General features: G+C 35.9%; 1 long non-coding RNA gene across 2 annotated transcripts; it reads left to right on the plus strand.

The window, feature by feature from the left end:
• The first annotated feature begins 7,688 nt into the window (after positions 1 to 7,688).
• On the plus strand, positions 7,689 to 17,448 carry LOC125770812 (uncharacterized). 2 transcript variants are annotated; one of them, XR_007419242.1, is made up of 2 exons: positions 7,689 to 8,164; positions 17,126 to 17,448. It is a non-coding gene; the product is annotated as an uncharacterized LOC125770812 (long non-coding RNA). The 2 variants fall into 2 exon arrangements; XR_007419241.1 differs by lacking the exon at positions 7,689 to 8,164 and adding an exon at positions 11,539 to 11,989.
• The last annotated feature ends 1,452 nt before the right edge of the window (positions 17,449 to 18,900 follow it).

The following is an 18,900-nucleotide window of genomic DNA, read 5'->3' on the forward strand; positions in this document are numbered from 1 at the left end:
TGACGAGCCTGACCACGATCTGGCATACACACATGCAGCAAATGCTTCCTCTGATGCATCGACGAATGTATGAAGTTCCGCTACGTTACAACTGGGAGCCACAATTTGCCGAGGGATACTAACTTGCTCTGCACTGCACACTAGTTTCAACCACTCTTTCCATTTAGCTTCCAGTTTGTTGGGAATGGGCTCGTCCCACGAGTCCGACGCAGTAGTTATAGCTTGCATGAGGATCCTGCCCTGGATAGTTAGGTGACTTATTAAACCAAGGGGATCGTACATTCTCATGACACAACTTAAAGCCTCACGTCTTGTAGGATTCTTGTGTACGTCAATATTAGTAAAGTTCACTTTGTACATGAAACGATCCGTAGATGTGTGCCATTGAACACCTAATATTTTCTCGAATTCAGCGTTCTTTTCCTCGAAATTCACCACTTCATTTCTTTTCTGCACTCTTTCAATTGGGATCTTGTTCAGTAGTTCGCACTTGTTTGAGGTGAAATTTCGAATGTGGAAACCTCCATTCTGATGCACTTCAATTACTTCACGCACGGTGGTGATAGCTTCATCCAAGGTGTGGAAGCTGTCCAAGTAATCGTCCACGTAATGTTGCCGTATTATGGGGTTAAATGCATAAGGATGTGTCTCCTTATGCTCTTCCGCGTTTGTATTTTTCACTATTTGCGCACAAGCCGGAGAACAAGTCGCTCCGAACGTCATCACCTGCATCACATACGTGTCGGGTTCTCTTTCCTCACAATTACGCCACAGAATGCGTTGAGCGTCTTGATCTTCGCGACGAACCTTGATCTGGTGAAACATTTCTTGTATATCACCAGTAACACACACATTTCCTTCACGAAAACGTACTAGAACTCCGAATAGTGAAGCCATTTCGTCTGGACCGGTTAGGAGTAGCGAGTTAAGAGAGACACCGTTTACCTTTGCTGCCGCGTCGAATACTAAACGCGGCTTGGGCGTAGGTTTGTTGCGATTTACTACTATGAAGTGGGGCAGGTAGAATGTTTTCGATGTTTTTGCTGCTTCTTCATGAGCGGTCAGTTTACGGATATAACCCTTTTCTACATATTCTTCGAAGGTTTTTTGTGCCCAGTTTTTGAGGTCTGGGTTCTTTGTCAGCTGTTTTTCCAAGCTACGTAAACGATTTACTGCATTGTTACGTCCATTCGGGAGCTTCGGTTCGTCATGTTTCCATAACAAACCTACTTCGTATCGACCGTTTTCCTTTCTTATGGTCTGTTGAATAATGGCTCTGGCGCGTTCTTCATCATTGGACCTTACCGGTTCAACACATTTTACTCCGAAATTTTCAATGGAAAAGTACTGTCGAATCATCTGGTTCATGATTTCCTCGTTTTGATGGATCATGAGGTGTTCGGTGTCACCTAGTTCCTGGTCTTCTTCTGTGCCGAAGATTACCCATCCAAGTTTGGTTCGAATTGCCATGGGTTCGTTCGGGCCTCCCATTTTACGCTCGTAGGGAATCATAAGATGACTATGCCTCAGTCCTATAAGAACGGTTGGGTATGCGTCTGTAAAGGATGTAACAAGTTTACGTTTCTGAAGCAAGGCGAGATGGGGATAGGCCTTTGCCATTCTTTTGGCATCGATGGTCTGACGTGGAAGTTGTAGATTATGGATGGTTCGGATTCCATCTAGGAGGAATTCAGTCTTTTCTGAATTGCCCTTTATTTGGCATTGGACTATTCGACTTTCGTCTTCTTGCACATGCAAGTCCCGGGTCCAAGTCATTATGAATGGATTTTTGGGCCCCTGTAGGTTAAGCTTCTCCGCCATGGTCTCTTCAATCAGAGTTAGCGATGATCCACCATCCAGGAAGGCGAAGGTTTTCACGGTGATATTTCCGTTTCGTAAGGTAACAGGAACTATTTGATAGTACACTTGCTGGCTCGATTGAGTAGATTCAAAGGTGTCCGCCTCATTCTTGAGTTCGAATGTATCGATGCAGTTTTCTTTGTCATTCTTCGATTGGAACTTTTCTTGCTGAGTTGACATAGTGGATGGTTGTTCAGTGCGCATTTTTTGTTTCGTTGTAGTGGGGTTGCTTGAAGATGGGTTTGGCCAGACAGAAGCATGTTGTTGTTGTTTTTCAAACTTTGCTGACACGGCCGGGTGTTTTGAAGAGTGTTTTGCTGTAGCTGGTGGTTTCTGCTTGGAGAATGCACGGTCGTTCGTTGATTCATGACGATTATTGATGACCGATTTCGATTGACCTTGCAGAGTTTTGTTGTTATCCGCCGTGTAGTCACGTGAGTTACGAACTGTCTTGCTTGCAACTTCTATGTTTTCTACTATAGGAGCGGCGGTTCTAACATTTCCTTTTCTTTGATTTTTAAAGTCTCTATGAAAATTAATCGGGTTACGTGTACGGTCGCTTTTGTTTACTAACTGTCGTAAGTTTCTTGCCCAAGGAACCAACCAGTCGCTCAAATCTTCTAACGTTACAACCCTATTGCCCTTTTCTACTTCAGTTTTATGTTCCAGCCAGCGAATTTGCTTGTCAGTAGAAAATTTACTGACAAGCTCATTGATCAAACGTTGATCACGAAAATATTCGCTTTTATTTAAAACCTTCATGTTGGTTATTAAATTTTCCAAGGCGTCTGAAAGTTCAGGAATTTTAAATTGGTTATCAATCTTGATCCTTAACACATCTTTCAGCATTTCCTGGTACACTTGGTCTGGCCGACCAAATTGCTCCTCTAATCGCTCCAATATTTTCGGAATATTGTCGGGATCGAGGAAAAGAGATCGTACGGCTCTTTCTGCATCGCCCTTTAAGAAGCGCTGCAGCCGATTGAGATTTTCCAAGGAACTAAATTGAGCTTCCCTGGTCGTCTCGTCGAACGCTTGTTTAAACTTGGGCCAGTCCTTCGACTTTCCGTCGAAGTACGGTAAGTTTAACAGCGTAGATCGCTTCAATTGCGTTTGCCCTTGAAGGGTTGTCTGCTGTAATGCTTTGACCAATTCCAACATGGTCACATTTTCAGCTGATTTTGATGCATATTTTATGCGATCAGTTGTGCATTTAATGCAAATCCAAGGAGTGTCAGCGCCTGGCTTAATCTTCAACTTGGTGCATTTAATATGGAACCAGCGATCACATTCGTCGCAGGCGATCATGTCATCCTCGTCGTCTGGCATAACGCAGAGACGGCAATGGCCATTCTTGTTATCCACGAAAGGAGTTGTCATGATGCAAGCTCAAATTTTCTGAATAGTGTAAAATATCCTAATTTCAACACCTAAAATAGAGCTTGTTTCTCTCTATGTGAGAGATGGGGTAAGCTTCCTGTGAGCTTGTTTCTCTCTATGTGAGAGATGGGGTAAGCTTCCTGTGAGCTTGTTTCTCTCTATGTGAGAGATGAGGTGAGTGTCCTCTCTGGAGCCACCAATGTTGCGCGGCGGACTACAGGTTCGACCAAGCGAAGGAAATGGCCACTCTGAACCTTAGCCCCAACCGTCAACCGATGGGGAGCGAACTCGAACGCTGTTGATGATCCCGTCTCCCAAGTCGAAATGACAAACCTCTCCGCTAGTTGTTCTTCGCGATCGAGAACCTATGCCGCAAGAGGGGGGAGTTGGGTTGCCAACACTTCGAGCCGTCCCGGGTGAACTGAAACCTGGAAGCTTGAAAGCTGAAGCGAAACTCTCTAGTTCTGGTTTGCAATTAATTTATTTCGAGTGCGAGCACTCCTTATATACTCAAGAATTGGTTTACAAGCTTAACTTAACTTATTATTATTTTGCTTACTTACTTCCTATTTGTTACTTACTTCCTATAAACGTAACTGAACCTGCACCTGAACGTAGGAACCCTAACCTACTTACGACGACGTAACTAGAACGGCCATGCCTCGCGTACGCCGACGGCTAGCGCTTCCGCGGTGCAGAATGTTTTGGAAAGCGTCAGCGCTTCTGTGGCGTTAGGAATGTTTTGTAAGCAACCTACATGAAAGGTGGCTTACGCCGTTCATGCGCACGTCGTGTGTTACCAAAAAACGCTACGTTTGAGCTTTTTTGCAACGAACCGTTTATGCGCGCGTTGGGCACGCAACAGGGTACCCCTTATGAAATTTTCGAGTTGAAAATTTTTTAAATTTTTTTTTCTGATTTTTTATTCTTTTTTAAATTTAAAGCAATATTTAAGTGAAAAGAAACTTATTACAACAAAATTCGCATTAAAATATACCACATTTTTCAATTTTGCTAAATTACTCAAAAATGAGGAAATTTTACATTTTCTCAAACAGGGTAAGGAACTTGGTTCCTCGAATAACTTCTGGCACAGACATCTGAGAGCATGGCCGTCCAAGAAGAAAATGTAGCCATTGTTGCCATCTATCGACCACAGGTTAAAGATTGGTGATCCGTTGGATACCGACCGAGTTATAGGCAAAAGTTGGTGCAAAAATGAGGAAAATTTTACATTTTTTCAAACAGGGTAAGGAACTTGGTTCCTCGCATAACTTCTAGCACAGACATCTGAGGGCAAGGCCGTCCAAGAAGAAAATGTACCCATTATTGCCATCTATCGACCACAGGTTAAAGATTGGCGATCCGTTGGATACCGACCGAGTTATAGGCAAAATTTGGTGCAAAAATGAGTCTTATGAAATTTTCAAATTTTTATATTTTTTTCAATTTTTTCAGATTTTTTACTCTTTTTTTAATTTTAAGCATTATTTGAGTGAAAAGAAACTCATTGCAACCAATTGGCATTAAAATAAATCAATTTAATTTTTTTTGCAAAATTTTTCAAAAAAAATGGCAAGGGGTACCCCTTATGAAAATTTCGAGTTGAAAATTTTTTAAATTTTTTTTTTCTGATTTTTTATTCTTTTTTAAATTTAAAGCACTATTTAAGTGAAAAGAAACTTATTACAACAAAATTCGCATTAAAATATACCACATTTTTCAATTTTGCTAAATTACTCAAAAATGAGGAAATTTTACATTTTCTCAAACAGGGTAAGGAACTTGGTTCCTCGAATAACTTCTGGCACAGACATCTGAGGGCATGGCCGTCCAAGAAGAAAATGTAGCCATTGTTGCCATCTATCGACCACAGGTTAAAGATTGGTGATCCGTTGGATACCGACCGAGTTATAGGCAAAAGTTGGTGCAAAAATGAGGAAAATTTTACATTTTTTTAAACAGGGTAAGGAACTTGGTTCCTCGCATAACTTCTGGCACAGACATCTGAGGGCAAGGCCGTCCAAGAAGAAAATGTACCCATTATTGCCATCTATCGACCACAGGTTAAAGATTGGCGATCCGTTGGATACCGACCGAGTTATAGGCAAAATTTGGTGCAAAAATGAGTCTTATGAAATTTTCAAATTTTTATATTTTTTTCAATATTTTCAGATTTTTTACTCTTTTTTTAATTTTAAGCATTATTTGAGTGAAAAGAAACTCATTGCAACCAATTGGCATTAAAATAAATCAATTTAATTTTTTTTGCAAAATTTTTCAAAAAAATGGCAAGGGGTAGCCCTTATGAAAATTTCGAGTTGAAAATTTTTTAAATTTTTTTTTCTGATTTTTTATTCTTTTTTAAATTTAAAGCACTATTTAAGTGAAAAGAAACTTATTGCAACAAAATTCGCATTAAAATATACCACATTTTTCAATTTTGCTAAATTACTCAAAAATGAGGAAATTTTACATTTTCTCAAACAGGGTAAGGAACTTGGTTCCTCGAATAACTTCTGGCACAGACATCTGAGGGCATGGCCGTCCAAGAAGAAAATGTAGCCATTGTTGCCATCTATCGACCACAGGTTAAAGATTGGTGATCCGTTGGATACCGACCGAGTTATAGGCAAAAGTTGGTGCAAAAATGAGGAAAATTTTACATTTTTTCAAACAGGGTAAGGAACTTGGTTCCTCGCATAACTTCTGGCACAGACATCTGAGGGCAAGGCCGTCCAAGAAGAAAATGTACCCATTATTGCCATCTATCGACCACAGGTTAAAGATTGGCGATCCGTTGGATACCGACCGAGTTATAGGCAAAATTTGGTGCAAAAATGAGTCTTATGAAATTTTCAAATTTTTATATTTTTTTCAATATTTTCAGATTTTTTACTCTTTTTTTAATTTTAAGCATTATTTGAGTGAAAAGAAACTCATTGCAACCAATTGGCATTAAAATAAATCAATTTAATTTTTTTTGCAAAATTTTTCAAAAAAATGGCAAGGGGTACCCCTTATGAAATTTTCGAGTTGAAAATTTTTTAAATTTTTTTTTCTGATTTTTTATTCTTTTTTAAATTTAAAGCACTATTTAAGTGAAAAGAAACTTATTGCAACAAAATTCGCATTAAAATATACCACATTTTTCAATTTTGCTAAATTACTCAAAAATGAGGAAATTTTACATTTTCTCAAACAGGGTAAGGAACTTGGTTCCTCGAATAACTTCTGGCACAGACATCTGAGGGCATGGCCGTCCAAGAAGAAAATGTAGCCATTGTTGCCATCTATCGACCACAGGTTAAAGATTGGTGATCCGTTGGATACCGACCGAGTTATAGGCAAAAGTTGGTGCAAAAATGAGGAAAATTTTACATTTTTTCAAACAGGGTAAGGAACTTGGTTCCTCGCATAACTTCTGGCACAGACATCTGAGGGCAAGGCCGTCCAAGAAGAAAATGTACCCATTATTGCCATCTATCGACCACAGGTTAAAGATTGGCGATCCGTTGGATACCGACCGAGTTATAGGCAAAACTTGGCGCAAAAAAGAGGAAAACTTTACATTTTCTCAAACAGGGTAAGGAACTTGGTTCCTCGAATAACTTCTGGCACAGACATCTGAGGGCATGGCCGTCCAAGAAGAAAATGTAGCCATTGGTGCCATCTATCGACCACAGGTTAAAGATTGGCAATCCGTTGGATACCGACCGAGTTATAGGCAAAATTTGGTGCAAAAATGAGCCTAGTAAATTTTCATTTTTTTGATTTTTTTGATTTTTTTATTATTTTTCACTCTTTTTTTTATTTAAAGCATTACTTGAGTGAAAAGAAACACATTGCAACCAATTGGCATTAAAATAAATCAATTTTATTTTTTTTGCAAAATTTCCCAAAAAAAACGTAAGGGGTAAGCCTTATGAAATTTTCGAGTGGAAAATTTTTTTGAAATTTTTTTCTGATTTTTTATTCTTCTTTTAGTTTAAAGCATTATTTGAGTGAAAAGAAACACATTGCAAACGAATTCGCAATAAAATATATCACATTTAAAATTTTTGCTGAATTGCTCAAAAATGAGGAAAATTTTACATTTTCTCAAACAGGGTAAGGAACTTAGTTCCTCGAATAACTTCTGGCACATACACCTGAGAGCATGGCTGTCCAAGAAGAAAATGTAGCCATTGGTGCCGTCTATCGACCACAGGTTAAAGATTGGCGATCCGTTGGATACCGACCGAGTTATAGGCAAAACTTGGCGCAAAAAAGAGGAAAACTTTACATTTTCTCAAACAGGGTAAGGAACTTGGTTCCTCGAATAGCTTCTGGCACAGACATCTGAGGGCATGGCCGTCCAAGAAGAAAATGTAGCCATTGGTGCCATCTATCGACCACAGGTTAAAGATTGGCGATCCTTTGGATACCGACCGAGTTATAGCCAAAATTTGGTGCAAAAATGAGCCTAGTAAATTTTCATTTTTTTTATTTTTTTGATTTTTTTATTATTTTTCACTCTTTTTTTATTTAAAGCATTACTTGAGTGAAAAGAAACACATTGCAACCAATTGGCATTAAAATAAATCAATTTTATTTTTTTTGCAAAATTTCCCAAAAAAAACGTAAGGGGTAAGCCTTATGAAATTTTCGAGTGGAAAATTTTTTTGAAATTTTTTTTCTGATTTTTTATTCTTTTTTTAATTTAAAGCATTATTTGAGTGAAAAGAAACACATTGCAAACGAATTCGCAATAAAATATATCACATTTAAAATTTTTGCTGAATTGCTCAAAAATGAGGAAAATTTTACATTTTCTCAAACAGGGTAAGGAACTTGGTTCCTCGAATAACTTCTGGCACATACATCTGAGGGCATGGCCGCCCAAGAAGAAAATGTAGCCATTGGTGCCATCTATCGACCACAGGTTAAAGATTGGTGATCCGTTGGATACCGACCGAGTTATAGGCAAAACTTGGCGCAAAAAAGAGGAAAACTTTACATTTTCTTAAACAGGGTAAGGAACTTGGTTCCTCGAATAGCTTCTGGCACAGACATCTGAGGGCATGGCCGTCCAAGAAGAAAATGTAGCCATTGGTGCCATCTATCGACCACTGGTTAAAGATTGGCGATCCGTTGGATACCGACCGAGTTATAGCCAAAATTTGGTGCAAAAATGAGCCTAGTAAATTTTCATTTTTTTGATTTTTTTGATTTTTTATTATTTTTCACTCTTTTTTTTATTTAAAGCATTACTTGAGTGAAAAGAAACTCATTGCAACCAATTGGCATTAAAATAAATCAATTTAATTTTTTTTGCAAAATTTCCCAAAAAAAACGTAAGGGGTAAGCCTTATGAAATTTTCGAGTGGAAAATTTTTTTGAATTTTTTTTCTGATTTTTTATTCTTTTTTTAATTTAAAGCATTATTTGAGTAAAAAGAAACACATTGCAAACGAATTCGCAATAAAATATATCACATTTAAAATTTTTGCTGAATTGCTCAAAAATGAGGAAAATTTTACATTTTCTCAAACAGGGTAAGGAACTTGGTTCCTCGAATAACTTCTGGCACATACATCTGAGGGCATGGCCGCCCAAGAAGAAAATGTAGCCATTGGTGTCATCTATCGACCACAGGTTAAAGATTGGCGATCCGTTGGATACCGACCGAGTTATAGGCAAAACTTGGCGCAAAAAAGAGGAAAACTTTACATTTTCTCAAACAGGGTAAGGAACTTGGTTCCTCGAATAACTTCTGGCACAGACATCTGAGGGCATGGCCGTCCAAGAAGAAAATGTAGCCATTGGTGCCATCTATCGACCACAGGTTAAAGATTGGCGATCCTTTGGATACCGACCGAGTTATAGCCAAAATTTGGTGCAAAAATGAGCCTAGTAAATTTTCATTTTTTTGATTTTTTTGATTTTTTTATTATTTTTCACTCTTTTTTTATTTAAAGCATTACTTGAGTGAAAAGAAACACATTGCAACCAATTGGCATTAAAATAAATCAATTTTATTTTTTTTGCAAAATTTCCCAAAAAAAACGTAAGGGGTAAGCCTTATGAAATTTTCGAGTGGAAAATTTTTTTGAAATTTTTTTCTGATTTTTTATTCTTTTTTTAACTTAAAGCATTATTTGAGTGAAAAGAAACACATTGCAAACGAATTCGCAATAAAATATATCACATTTAAAATTTTTGCTGAATTGCAGAAAAATGAGGAAAATTTTACATTTTCTCAAACAGGGTAAGGAACTTAGTTCCTCGAATAACTTCTGGCACATACACCTGAGAGCATGGCTGTCCAAGAAGAAAATGTAGCCATTGGTGCCGTCTATCGACCACAGGTTAAAGATTGGCGATCCGTTGGATACCGACCGAGTTATAGGCAAAATTTGGTGCAAAAATGAATCTTATGAAATTTTCAAATTTTAAATTTTTTTCAATTTTTTCAGATTTTTTACTCTTTTTTTAATTTTAAGCATTATTTGAGTGAAAAGAAACTCATTGCAACCAATTGGCATTAAAATAAATCAATTTAATTTTTTTGCAAAATTTTTCAAAAAAATGGCAAGGGGTACTCCTTATGAAATTTTCGAGTTGAAAATTTTTTAAATTTTTTTTTCTGATTTTTTATTTTTTTTTAAATTTAAAGCACTATTTAAGTGAAAAGAAGCTTATCGCAACAAAATTCGCATTAAAATATACCACATTTTTCAATTTTGCTAAATTACTCAAAAATGAGGAAATTTTACATTTTCTCAAACAGGGTAAGGAACTTGGTTCCTCGAATAACTTCTGGCACAGACATCTGAGGGCATGGCCGTCCAAGAAGAAAATGTAGCCATTGTTGCCATCTATCGACCACAGGTTAAAGATTGGTGATCCGTTGGATACCGACCGAGTTATAGGCAAAAGTTGGTACAAAAATGAGGAAAATTTTACATTTTCTCAAACAGGGTAAGGAACTTGGTTCCTCGCATAACTTCTAGCACAGACATCTGAGGGCAAGGCCGTCCAAGAAGAAAATGTACCCATTATTGCCATCTATCGACCACAGGTTAAAGATTGGCGATCCGTTGGATACCGACCGAGTTATAGGCAAAATTTGGTGCAAAACCGACCACAGGTTAAAGATTGGTGATCCGTTGGATACCGACCGAGTTATAGGCAAAAGTTGGTGCAAAAATGAGGAAAATTTTACATTTTTTCAAACAGGGTAAGGAACTTGGTTCCTCGCATAACTTCTGGCACAGACATCTGAGGGCAAGGCCGTCCAAGAAGAAAATGTACCCATTATTGCCATCTATCGACCACAGGTTAAAGATTGGCGATCCGTTGGATACCGACCGAGTTATAGGCAAAACTTGGCGCAAAAAAGAGGAAAACTTTACATTTTCTCAAACAGGGTAAGGAACTTGGTTCCTCGAATAACTTCTGGCACAGACATCTGAGGGCATGGCCGTCCAAGAAGAAAATGTAGCCATTGGTGCCATCTATCGACCACAGGTTAAAGATTGGCAATCCGTTGGATACCGACCGAGTTATAGCCAAAATTTGGTGCAAAAATGAGCCTAGTAAATTTTCATTTTTTTGATTTTTTTGATTTTTTTATTATTTTTCACTCTTTTTTTTATTTAAAGCATTATTTGAGTGAAAAGAAACACATTGCAACCAATTGGCATTAAAATAAATCAATTTTATTTTTTTTGCAAAATTTCCCAAAAAAAACGTAAGGGGTAAGCCTTATGAAATTTTCGAGTGGAAAATTTTTTTGAAATTTTTTTCTGATATTTTATTCTTCTTTTAGTTTAAAGCATTATTTGAGTGAAAAGAAACACATTGCAAACGAATTCGCAATAAAATATATCACATTTAAAATTTTTGCTGAATTGCTCAAAAATGAGGAAAATTTTACATTTTCTCAAACAGGGTAAGGAACTTAGTTCCTCGAATAACTTCTGGCACATACACCTGAGAGCATGGCTGTCCAAGAAGAAAATGTAGCCATTGGTGCCGTCTATCGACCACAGGTTAAAGATTGGCGATCCGTTGGATACCGACCGAGTTATAGGCAAAACTTGGCGCAAAAAAGAGGAAAACTTTACATTTTCTCAAACAGGGTAAGGAACTTGGTTCCTCGAATAGCTTCTGGCACAGACATCTGAGGGCATGGCCGTCCAAGAAGAAAATGTAGCCATTGGTGCCATCTATCGACCACAGGTTAAAGATTGGCGATCCTTTGGATACCGACCGAGTTATAGCCAAAATTTGGTGCAAAAATGAGCCTAGTAAATTTTCATTTGTTTTATTTTTTTGATTTTTTTATTATTTTTCACTCTTTTTTTATTTAAAGCATTACTTGAGTGAAAAGAAACACATTGCAACCAATTGGCATTAAAATAAATCAATTTTATTTTTTTTGCAAAATTTCCCAAAAAAAACGTAAGGGGTAAGCCTTATGAAATTTTCGAGTGGAAAATTTTTTTGAAATTTTTTTCTGATTTTTTATTCTTTTTTTAATTTAAAGCATTATTTGAGTGAAAAGAAACACATTGCAAACGAATTCGCAATAAAATATATCACATTTAAAATTTTTGCTGAATTGCTCAAAAATGAGGAAAATTTTACATTTTCTCAAACAGGGTAAGGAACTTGGTTCCTCGAATAACTTCTGGCACATACATCTGAGGGCATAGCCGCCCAAGAAGAAAATGTAGCCATTGGTGCCATCTATCGACCACAGGTTAAAGATTGGTGATCCGTTAGATACCGACCGAGTTATAGGCAAAACTTGGCGCAAAAAAGAGGAAAACTTTACATTTTCTTAAACAGGGTAAGGAACTTGGTTCCTCGAATAGCTTCTGGCACAGACATCTGAGGGCATGGCCGTCCAAGAAGAAAATGTAGCCATTGGTGCCATCTATCGACCACTGGTTAAAGATTGGCGATCCGTTGGATACCGACCGAGTTATAGCCAAAATTTGGTGCAAAAATGAGCCTAATAAATTTTCATTTTTTTGATTTTTTTGATTTTTTATTATTTTTCACTCTTTTTTTTATTTAAAGCATTACTTGAGTGAAAAGAAACACATTGCAACCAATTGGCATTAAAATAAATCAATTTTATTTTTTTTGCAAAATTTCCCAAAAAAACGTAAGGGGTAAGCCTTATGAAATTTTCGAGTGGAAAATTTTTTTGAATTTTTTTTCTGATTTTTTATTCTTTTTTTAATTTAAAGCATTATTTGAGTGAAAAGAAACACATTGCAAACGAATTCGCAATAAAATATATCACATTTAAAATTTTTGCAGAATTGCAGAAAAATGAGGAAAATTTTACATTTTCTCAAACAGGGTAAGGAACTTAGTTCCTCGAATAACTTCTGGCACATACACCTGAGAGCATGGCTGTCCAAGAAGAAAATGTAGCCATTGGTGCCGTCTATCGACCACAGGTTAAAGATTTGCGATCCGTTAGATACCGACCGAGTTATAGCCAAAAGTTGGTGCAAAAATGAGGAAAACTTTACATTTTCTCAAACAGGGTAAGGAACTTGGTTCCTCGAATAACTTCTGGCACAGACATCTGAGGGCATGGCCGTCCAAGAAGAAAATGTAGCCATTGGTTCCATCTATCGACCACAGGTTAAAGATTGGCGATCCGTTGGATACCGACAGAGTTATAGCCAAAACTTGGTGCAAAAATGATCCTTAGTAAATTTTCATTTTTTTGATTTTTTTATTATTTTTCACTGTTTTTTTTTATTTAAAGCATTACTTGAGTGAAAAGAAACACATTGCAACCAATTGGCATTAAAATAAATCAATTTTATTTTTTTTGCAAAATTTCCCAAAAAAAACGTAAGGGGTAAGCCTTATGAAATTTTCGAGTGGAAAATTTTTTTGAATTTTTTTTCTGATTTTTTATTCTTTTTTTAGTGTAAAGCATTATTTGAGTAAAAAGAAACACATTGCAAACGAATTCGCAATAAAATATATCACATTTAAAATTTTTGCTGAATTGCTCAAAAATGAGGAAAATTTTACATTTTCTCAAACAGGGTAAGGAACTTGGTTCCTCGAATAACTTCTGGCACATACATCTGAGGGCATGGCCGCCCAAGAAGAAAATGTAGCCATTGGTGTCATCTATCGACCACAGGTTAAAGATTGGCGATCCGTTGGATACCGACCGAGTTATAGGCAAAACTTGGCGCAAAAAAGAGGAAAACTTTACATTTTCTCAAACAGGGTAAGGAACTTGGTTCCTCGAATAACTTCTGGCACAGACATCTGAGGGCATGGCCGTCCAAGAAGAAAATGTAGCCATTGGTGCCATCTATCGACCACAGGTTAAAGATTGGCGATCCTTTGGATACCGACCGAGTTATAGCCAAAATTTGGTGCAAAAATGAGCCTAGTAAATTTTCATTTTTTTGATTTTTTTGATTTTTTTATTATTTTTCACTCTTTTTTTATTTAAAGCATTACTTGAGTGAAAAGAAACACATTGCAACCAATTGGCATTAAAATAAATCAATTTTATTTTTTTTGCAAAATTTCCCAAAAAAAACGTAAGGGGTAAGCCTTATGAAATTTTCGAGTGGAAAAATTTTTTGAAATTTTTTTCTGATTTTTTATTCTTTTTTTAACTTAAAGCATTATTTGAGTGAAAAGAAACACATTGCAAACGAATTCGCAATAAAATATATCACATTTAAAATTTTTGCTGAATTGCAGAAAAATGAGGAAAATTTTACATTTTCTCAAACAGGGTAAGGAACTTAGTTCCTCGAATAACTTCTGGCACATACACCTGAGAGCATGGCTGTCCAAGAAGAAAATGTAGCCATTGGTGCCGTCTATCGACCACAGGTTAAAGATTGGCGATCCGTTGGATACCGACCGAGTTATAGGCAAAATTTGGTGCAAAAATGAGTCTTATGAAATTTTCAAATTTTTATATTTTTTTCAATTTTTTCAGATTTTTTACTCTTTTTTTAATTTTAAGCATTATTTGAGTGAAAAGAAACTCATTGCAACCAATTGGCATTAAAATAAATCAATTTAATTTTTTTGCAAAATTTTTCAAAAAAATGGCAAGGGGTACTCGTTATGAAATTTTCGAGTTGAAAATTTTTTAAATTTTTTTTTCTGATTTTTTATTCTTTTTTAAATTTAAAGCACTATTTAAGTGAAAAGAAGCTTATTGCAACAAAATTCGCATTAAAATATACCACATTTTTCAATTTTGCTAAATTACTCAAAAATGAGGAAATTTTACATTTTCTCAAACAGGGTAAGGAACTTGGTTCCTCGAATAACTTCTGGCACAGACATCTGAGGGCATGGCCGTCCAAGAAGAAAATGTAGCCATTGTTGCCATCTATCGACCACAGGTTAAAGATTGGTGATCCGTTGGATACCGTCCGAGTTATAGGCAAAAGTTGGTACAAAAATGAGGAAAATTTTACATTTTCTCAAACAGGGTAAGGAACTTGGTTCCTCGCATAACTTCTGGCACAGACATCTGAGGGCAAGGCCGTCCAAGAAGAAAATGTACCCATTATTGCCATCTATCGACCACAGGTTAAAGATTGGCGATCCGTTGGATACCGACCGAGTTATAGGCAAAATTTGGTGCAAAAATGAGTCTTATGAAATTTTCAAATTTTTATATTTTTTTCAATTTTTTCAGATTTTTTACTCTTTTTTTAATTTTAAGCATTATTTGAGTGAAAAGAAACTCATTGCAACCAATTGGCATTAAAATAAATCAATTTAATTTTTTTTGCAAAATTTTTCAAAAAAATGGCAAGGGGTACCCCTTATGAAAATTTCGAGTTGAAAATTTTTTAAATTTTTTTTTCTGATTTTTTATTCTTTTTTAAATTTAAAGCACTATTTAAGTGAAAAGAAACTTATTGCAACAAAATTCGCATTAAAATATACCACATTTTTCAATTTTGCTAAATTACTCAAAAATGAGGAAATTTTACATTTTCTCAAACAGGGTATGGAACTTGGTTCCTCGAATAACTTCTGGCACAGACATCTGAGGGCATGGCCGCCCAAGAAGAAAATGTAGCCATTGTTGCCATCTATCGACCACAGGTTAAAGATTGGTGATCCGTTGGATACCGACCGAGTTATAGGCAAAAGTTGGTGCAAAAACGAGGAAAATTTTACATTTTCTCAAACAGGGTAAGGAACTTGGTTCCTCGCATAACTTCTGGCACAGACATCTGAGGGCAAGGCCGTCCAAGAAGAAAATGTACCCATTATTGCCATCTATCGACCACAGGTTAACGATTGGCGATCCGTTGGATACCGACCGAGTTATAGGCAAAATTTGGTGCAAAAATGAGTCTTATGAAATTTTCAAATTTTTATATTTTTTTTCAATATTTTCAGATTTTTTACTCTTTTTTTAATTTTAAGCATTATTTGAGTGAAAAGAAACTCATTGCAACCAATTGGCATTAAAATAAATCAATTTAATTTTTTTTGCAAAATTTTTCAAAAAAATGGCAAGGGGTACCCCTTATGAAAATTTCGAATTGAAAATTTTTTAAATTTTTTTTTCTGATTTTTTATTCTTTTTTAAATTTAAAGCACTATTTAAGTGAAAAGAAACTTATTGCAACAAAATTCGCATTAAAATATACCACATTTTTCAATTTTGCTAAATTACTCAAAAACGAGGAAAATTTTACATTTTCTCAAACAGGGTAAGGAACTTGGTTCCTCGCATAACTTCTGGCACAGACATCTGAGGGCAAGGCCGTCCAAGAAGAAAATGTACCCATTATTGCCATCTATCGACCACAGGTTAACGATTGGCGATCCGTTGGATACCGACCGAGTTATAGGCAAAATTTGGTGCAAAAATGAGTCTTATGAAATTTTCAAATTTTTATATTTTTTTCAATATTTTCAGATTTTTTACTCTTTTTTTAATTTTAAGCATTATTTGAGTGAAAAGAAACTCATTGCAACCAATTGGCATTAAAATAAATCAATTTAATTTTTTTTGCAAAATTTTTCAAAAAAATGGCAAGGGGTACCCCTTATGAAAATTTCGAGTTGAAAATTTTTTAAATTTTTTTTTCTGATTTTTTATTCTTTTTTAAATTTAAAGCACTATTTAAGTGAAAAGAAACTTATTGCAACAAAATTCGCATTAAAATATACCACATTTTTCAATTTTGCTAAATTACTCAAAAATGAGGAAATTTTACATTTTCTCAAACAGGGTAAGGAACTTGGTTCCTCGCATAACTTCTGGCACAGACATCTGAGGGCATGGCCGTCCAAGAAGAAAATGTACCCATTATTGCCATCTATCGACCACAGGTTAAAGATTGGCGATCCGTTGGATACCGACCGAGTTATAGGCAAAATTTGGTGCAAAAATGAGTCTTATGAAATTTTCAAATTTTTATATTTTTTTCAATTTTTTCAGATTTTTTACTCTTTTTTTAATTTTAAGCATTATTTGAGTGAAAAGAAACTCATTGCAACCAATTGGCATTAAAATAAATCAATTTAATTTTTTTGCAAAATTTTTCAAAAAAATGGCAAGGGGTACCCCTTATGAAATTTTCGAGTTGAAAATTTTTTAAATTTTTTTTCTGATTTTTTATTCATTTTTAAATTTAAAGCAATATTTAAGTCAAAAGAAACTTATTGCAACAAAATTCGCATTAAAATATACCACATTTTTCAATTTTGCTAAATTACTCAAAAATGAGGAAATTTTACATTTTCTCAAACAGGGTAAGGAACTTGGTTCCTCGAATAACTTCTGACACAGACATCTGAGGGCATGGCCGTCCAAGAAGAAAATGTAGCCATTGTTGCCATCAATCGACCACAGGTTAACGATTGGCGATCTGTTGGATACCGACCGAGTTATAGGCAAAATTGGGTGCAAAAATGAGGAAAATTTTACATTTTATCAAACAGGGTAAGGAACTTGGTTTCTCGAATAACTTCTGGCACAGACATGTGAGGGCATGGCCGTCCAAGAATAAAATGTAGCCATTGTTGCCATCTATCGACCACAGGTTAAAGATTGGCGATCCGTTGGATACCGACCGAGTTATAGCCAAAATTTGGTGCAAAAATGAGCCTTAGTAAATTTTCATTTTTTTGATTTTTTTGATTTTTTTATTATTTTTCACTCTTTTTTTTATTTAAAGCATTACTTGAGTGAAAACAAAGTTTTTTGAACCAATTGGCATTAAAATAAATCAATTTTATTTTTTTTGCAAAATTTTTCAAAAAAATCGTAAGGGGTAAGCCTTATGAAATTATCGAGTGAAAAAATTTTTTGAAATTTTTTTCTGATTTTTTATTCTTTTTTTAATGTAAAGCATTATATGAGTGAAAAGAAACTTATTGCAACAAATTCGCAATAAAATATATCACATTTAAAAATTTTGCTGAATTGCTCAAAAATGAGGAAAGTTTTACATTTTCTCAAACAGGGTAAGGAACTTGGTTCCTCGCATAACTTCTAGCACAGACATCTGAGGGCATGGCCGTCCAAGAAGAAAATGTAGCCATTGGTGCCATCTATCGACCACAGGTTAAAGATTGGCGATCCGTTAGATACCGACCGAGTTATAGCCAAAACTTGGCGCAAAAATGAGGAAATCTTTACATTTTCTCAAACAGGGTAAGGAACTTGGTTCCTCGAATAACTTCTGGCACAGACATCTGAGGGCATGGCCGTCCAAGAAGAAAATGTAGCCATTGGTGCCATCTATCGACCACAGGTTAAAGATTGGCGATCCGTTGGATACCGACCGAGTTATAGCCAAAACTTGGCGCAAAAATGAGGAAAACTTTACATTTTCTCAAACAGGGTAAGGAACTTGGTTCCTCGAATAATTTCTGGCACAGACATCTGAGGGCATGGCCGTCCAAGAAGAAAATGTAGCCATTGGTGCCATCTATCGACCATAGGTTAAAGATTGGCGATCCGTTGGATACCGACCGAGTTATACGGGGGCAGTACGGGCTTCGAACGACGAAAATCCGTTCGACGCTCACGAGGAAATGAACTGGACGGCATGTAACTGTTTCAATGTTTCAATGTCGTTTATATCTACGATCAAAGGGTTGACAGATTCATGGCTAATAGGAATTTTAAATTTTCTGCCGTTACTGATGTATTTGGCCTTTATGTTAATTTACTCAATGCAACAAAAAACACAAATAAATTCAATTAAACTTACATTTTACTTTTTGAAAGTGCTTATTCACGTTCATTGAAAATTAAAACTGCTAAATTTGTTGAAAAAAATCCATTGCCAAACACATTCGTTTAAAATCCGCAGCTCAAAACCTCGCGGATTTCTCTCCATACAAACGAGAACGTTCGAATCTGCCAGACCCAGTTCATTCTTCTCGCGCGCAATGTACGGTAACTCAATTGAACGTTATTTTAAAAATGAGTGTCTAGTGAACACTGAATGACACCGGCGGCGAACGGATTTTCGTCGTTCGAAGTCCGTACTGCCCTCGATAGCCAAAACTTGGTGCAAAAATAAGCCTAGTAAATTTTCATTTTTTTGATTTTTTTGATTTTTTTATTATTTTTCACTCTTTTTTTTATTTAAAGCATTACTTGATTGAAAAGAAACA

This window comes from Anopheles funestus, chromosome 3RL (assembly GCF_943734845.2).
Source record: "Anopheles funestus chromosome 3RL, idAnoFuneDA-416_04, whole genome shotgun sequence".
Classification (NCBI taxonomy): Eukaryota; Metazoa; Arthropoda; class Insecta; order Diptera; family Culicidae; genus Anopheles; species Anopheles funestus.